The sequence below is a fragment of the Vicugna pacos genome, chromosome 21 (genome assembly GCF_048564905.1).
Source record: "Vicugna pacos chromosome 21, VicPac4, whole genome shotgun sequence".
Taxonomy (NCBI): domain Eukaryota; kingdom Metazoa; phylum Chordata; class Mammalia; order Artiodactyla; family Camelidae; genus Vicugna; species Vicugna pacos.
The window spans coordinates 5,017,700-5,023,699 of NC_133007.1; the positions used below are offsets into that span (position 1 = coordinate 5,017,700).

Sequence of the window (6,000 nt, forward strand, 5' to 3'; positions counted from 1 at the left end):
AAGCTGGGGCATCCTAATCATTGGCAAGAGAGACGGAAAAACTATGACTGGTTTAGGCCAGAGGTCGGCAAACTATGGGTGTGGACCAAATCCTGCCCACCAGCTGTTTCTGGAAGTTTTATTAGAACACAGTCACACTCTTCCTCTGCAGATTATCCGTGGCTCCTTTTGCATAAAACAGCAGTGTTCAGCAGTTACTGACCACACAGCCTACACATCCTCATTTACTATCTGGCCTTTCACAGAAAAAGTTTGCCAGCCCCTGGCTTGGGTCAACATGGGCCCGCCTTGGAGCTGAGTCCCATCCCCTGAATCATGATGCAACTACATGATGAGAGAAAACTGGACTCAGTGGGATCAATGTAGGTTGCTCACCTGTCAGCCTAAGTTGATATTTTTTCCCCTCTTGTTCTTCCCTGGGCAGAGCTGAACAACAAAAGAACACAGCAGCCTCAGAAGGAAAGCCCACTGGCTCATCCTCATTCCGCTCCTCCAGGCTGATTAGTCCTGATTCCTTGTGTTACCTGTGCTCCAGTCTTAGCCGTGTGTGGTTTTGTTTGTTGGTTGGTTTCGTTTTGCTTTGTTTTCTGTTTTTAAACAAACTTTGGGGGGGGTTGGTAATTAGGTTTATCTACTTATTTATTAGATGGAGGTACTGCGGATGGAACCCAGGACCTCGTGCATGCTAAGCACACACTCTACCACTGAGCTCTCCCCTCCCCCTTGCTTCATTTTCTGCATTGTCTTCCAGTTATTTGTTAATTCTGTGGAACCAGGCGATTCAAACTCTCGACCAGATCTTCAGTCCACCGGCAGCACGCATTGCCTGGAGTCTGCTGCAGCCACAGAAGTCGCCCTCTTGCAGCACTTGGTCAGTCACAGGAAGAACCACCGCTGTGCACGTTCACAACATGAGATTCCAGGTGAGCCGCTTCCTGCCAAAACAGCGGTCTGATCTATCTTTATTTTTCATAGCTTTTCTTGTTTATTTCTATTACGACAGGAGCAATACATGTCCACTGGAGATACATTAGAAAACACAGATAACCAAAGGGGGAAAAAAAGAGAGGACTTGTCACCATCCCACACCCCAGGGAACTTTCAAAACAAACAGCGTCTTCCGGAGGTGAGGTCTTCCCTCCACGTGATCTGAACTCACTTTGACTTTTCCAGCAGGAAGTTGTGATGGAATATTTTATTTTTTTAGTTGCCTGTATTTATGAAGTTTCTAAATGGGTCTATTCTTTGACTAGCCTTTCTAAGAGTCTTTATAAAGTTGTGAACTTTCTAACCACTTAAGGAAATTTATGGAAAAGGACAGAGTTTGAGAAGTTGCTGTTTCAAATTACTTTTTCAACATCTTCTGCACATCTTTTGCAAACATGTCAGAGAACCTAGTTCTTAGGGGGAGGGTATAGCTCAGAGGTAGAGTGCTTGCTCACCATGCATGAGGTCCTGGGTTCTAATCCCCAGTGCCACCATTAAAAAAATAAAATAAATAAGTAAACTTAATGCCCCCCACAAAAAATAATAGTAATTTTTTAAAGTATCATGCAAAAAGAAAAAAAAGAAACTAAAAAAAAAAGAACCTAGTTCTCTCTGTTTGGGCTGATATATACAATTTTGTCTTACTGGGTAAATAAAAGGGAGTGAGCCTTTCTGAAATACAGGGTTGGGAAAGTCTGCTCAGCCTCCCAAATCCTCACCCAGGCACACCTGTGGGTTCTCTAATGCTCATTACAGAAACCACTTGAAAATGCCCCAAGGTTGGGTTGTTTCCAATCCATCAGGTGGGCACAATGTTAGCTTTAGGGCTAGAATCAACTATAGGATGGGATTCATATCTGAAACTAACACAATATTGTAAATTAATTATATTTCAGTAAAAAAAAAACCCAAAAACCATATATAAAGTAGTATTGGATTAAGAGATGCAAACTTCTATATAGAAAACAGATAAGCAACAAGGAGTTACTGTATAGCACAGGGAATTCTATTGAGTGTCTTAACCTACAATGGGAAATAATCTGAAAAAATATATATATATATAATTGAATCATTTTCTGTATACCTGAAACTAACACAATATTGTAAATTAATTATATTTCAGTAAAAAAAAAAACCAAAAACAAAAACCATATAAACCCACTCTCCCTGGGGCCCAGACCGTGATTTTTATCCCAGCCCGGGCTCCACCCTTACAGGCAGGGTGATCTCGGGTCCTTCAGCTTGCTAGGGCTCGTTTTCTTCCTGGATAAAATGACAGTAACAGCATTACCTACCTCACAGCGTGGGCTACCGTGCAGGGGAAAGCCATGAGTGGGTGAATTACCGCGTAGGTATTAGTGCTCACCTTTGGAAGGGGAAATGCACAGAAGCGGGGGGCGGGGAGCTTGGGGACACACTTCTCTTCCCTTCACATCTCTGGCCTGTGGAGCTCGTCCTTACAGGGTTCCGACTGCCCCGAACTGCCCGATTCATCATCAGACTTCTCTGCGTCAGACGGACTCTATGAGAGCAGTGGGGTTTACCTTTCAGCCAAGCAATTTAAAAAAAAAAAAAAGATTTTTCTTTTTAGAAAAGTTATAGATTTATAGAACAATTGAGTATATAGTACAGAGAATTCCCACATACCCCATGTTCATTTGCCCCATTACATCTTACGTTAGGATGGCATGTTTGTTACAACTGATGGACTGATGTGGATACGTTATCATCAACTAACGTCCGTATTTTAATCCAGATTTCCTTCGTTCTTACCTCATGTCCTTTGGTCTGCTCCCGGGATGCGTCCAGGACACCAGATTACACATGGTTGCGGTGTCTCCTTGGACTCCTCTTGGCGGTGACAGTTTCTCAGACTAGTTTTTGATGACCTTAACAGTTTTGAAGAGTCCTGGTTATGTGTTCTGTACGATGTCCCTCCACTGGGATTTTTCTGATGTTTTTCTCGTTATTAGGCTGGGGTTGTGTGTTTCTAGGAGGAAGACCACAAAAGTCAGAGCCATTTTCATTTCACTGTATCAAGTATACACATTGTCAACATGACTTCTCACTGTTGAAGTTGACTTTGGTCGCCCGGCTGAGACAGTGCTGGCCAGGTTTCTCCACTGTAAAATTACCCTTTCTCCACCTTCCACATCGGTCTCTTTGGAAGGAAGTCCCTACACGCCACCCACACGTGAGGGTGGGGAGTTACCCCCAACCTGCGCGAGGGCAGAGTACTTAGAATTATTTGGAATCCTTCTGTGTCGGGGATTTGTCTTTTCTCCTCCAGTAATTTTTCTAGTCTAATCTTTGTTTGAATGAATTATTTTATTTTTACTAAGGGCCACTGAAATTAATCAAAAGCCGACTTCCCTCAAATTGCTATCCTTTTAAAATGCACCACTTTCTGTAACTAACTATTACTCTTTGGGGTGTTCTTAAGCTGGGCACAGGGGAAAAAGGACAAAAACAAGATTTCTAAAACCTGACTTAATCTTCTAGTCAAGTGTCACAAAGGGCAGCTCTGGAATTAGCAATTCCTCGGTAACTCTACACGGAAAGATCTGAAAATGAATAAGGAATTAAAAATAAAATGAGCCAATGTGAATGAATAGCTGTGAGCCAAGTGGAAAAGCATCCTTTGGCAAGTTTAAACTGGTTACCTCAGCATGTCCTAAAATGTGCTCTCAGTGTTCTGGGCCACTAGGCTCCTTTTGTGGGCATGAATCCTGCCCCTCCCCAAAAAGGAAGCGACTCTCATTCCCCTTTCTATAGATCCATCTGGTATCAACATGCTCTTAAAAATTAAACACACGCACACCCCTCGCCACCTACCACACACCACCAAGCAACTTGAGAATAAATTCTGTGTCTCAGAATTAGAATAATTAGAATTCAGATAATTGGCTGGGAAACCCCACGGACATCTCCTAGGCAAGACTGCTTGTGAGACTGATGAGTGTATGTTTGGGTCGGATCAGACTTCAGCCACCACTGACTCCGTTCTATCAGAATACCTTTTCTCTTAAAGCCATCCAAATTTGCTTCCAAAGCACAGGCTGCCAGAAAGAGGCGCTTGTTCATTCCTCCAAAGTTGACCTCAAGACAGAGAGACCGTTAACATGCTCGGGTCAGGCCCAGCCCGAGCCACGGCATTCCACGGCTCTGACGCAGTTCTTTGGAAACCCACCCGTGGCGTGGTGCACAGGCACATCCACTCCCCTGCGGTGGAGGCCTGGGTTCCTGTCTTGTCCTGTTCTGCTGTGCCTCCACAAACACCTGAAAACAGGCCTTTGTGTGGACCTGGTATCTCGGGCCATTAAAATGAGTCGTGGGGGTTTCCCTTGAACAGCTCCACTGTAATCACGGTGAAGAGTTTTAGAAGGAATGATCCCGGGCAGCTCAGAGCCTTCTCAATTTCCCACTTCCTGTAAACGCAGCAAATGGAGAATCCTTGATTAAATGGAAAGTTCAGGAAAGAAAATGGTGAAGCCCAATATGGTCTCTGGCTACCGAACCCTCTGCTAACAGAGTTTTCTACAGCGTGGCTCATTCACCTTGCAAACTAAGGCGTTCATGCCTGCATTTAACAACTTAGGCGCCCTCCCTTGTCACCCACGTTGCCTAAAGCATGATTATTACCATCTTTCTGGAAGATTTTGGACCTTGTTCATTCTTAATCATTATGTTTACTCTTAAGCACTACCATTAATGTAGACAGCGTAAGCCAAATTTTTGCTCACCATTTGACTTCATTTGGAGATTTTTTGATACTTGTCTTTTTTTTTTCAGCGAGATAATTGATATGAGCTTTTATTTTTGATGATGTTTTTCTTTTCAGTTAACTCAATTGCTGAAAAAAAAATTCAGTCAGATTAAGAGTTCTGATTAAGGATTTCTGGGTAAATGGTTTTCAAATTCTTTGCCTGGGGGAACACTTAAACGAAGGCCAGATTGCAGAATGCATGTGGCAACCGCAAAAGGAAATGCAGTAATCTGATATTTGGTTAGAGCAGATCTAATATCTCTACTTAAATCACCAGCTTTACAGAAATTACTCAGGTATACTTCATCAACCCCAAGTATGTACACTAACGTTCGTTCGGGATTCAGACCCATCCACTTCCACCAGATGTCCCCGTCATGTGTCTGTGTGGAGGGCGCGGACAGTCGGGGCATCTATGAATCACCATGGTTCACTCTGGTCTGTGGGCTGCCAGTGAACAAAGATTTCATTTGGCTTCATTTGAGCACTAAAACTTTGGGGCAATTTACTGAGGCGGCTTCCACTGGGACAGGGTTGAAAGAGAGAAAAATGTGATGTTTAACCAATAAATCCTCTAGTAAAACACACCCTACTCAGCTACTCACTCCGGCAATCACATGTAGACCTTGACATTCCAAGTGACCGTACGTCTTCCAGAGCCTCAGTTTCAAGCCCCCAGTCTCTACTCACTGCCTCTGATCTTTGGAGGTCAGTCTCTCTGGTGCCCAGACTTTGAAACCTCAGCTCCACTGGGGCCTACAGTGCACTGAACCTACTGCCTTTGGACTTCCTCCACATCGTCTCGCCATCACGGCCCTCCTGGCCCACGGTCAGTGCCACGGTCAGTCTTTAGAATCTCTCCCTTTGAGTCCCACCAGAATCCCCCACACAACTCACTGCCACGCTTTGAAATTATGCTCATTAACCTCAAGGGGTTCTGAGCAGTCAGGCTCCGTCTCCCACGTCCGCTGGTTCTTCCATCCTGCTTGAAGACCATTTCACTTTCCCCCTTTCTCCAAACCTCTCCCACCCCGTCCCCATGTCACTCTGCTAGTGACCTATCTCCTAAGACTCTGAGAAAACAGAAGACCGCGGAAGAGAACCTCTACCATGTGCTTTACTGCCAGATCCATCAGCCCGCCCCCCTCTACCCGCCCCCCCATCCTGTCCCCATCTAAGGCCCACAGGGGGCTCCTTCCCTGCCCTCGTCAAGGACCGCGCTCCACCCCCTGGAGAAGGGTCATCAC

The 6,000-nt window shown here is 44.8% G+C and overlaps 1 long non-coding RNA gene across 1 annotated transcript; it reads right to left on the bottom strand.

Moving 5' to 3' along the window:
* Positions 1-380: 380 nt before the first annotated feature.
* Positions 381-2,969, bottom strand: LOC116284877 (uncharacterized). The gene is made up of 3 exons (XR_004194513.2): positions 2,761-2,969; positions 2,354-2,531; positions 381-935 (listed from the first exon to the last, which is right to left on the bottom strand). It is a non-coding gene; the product is annotated as an uncharacterized lncRNA (long non-coding RNA).
* Between the last annotated feature and the right edge of the window lie 3,031 nt (positions 2,970-6,000).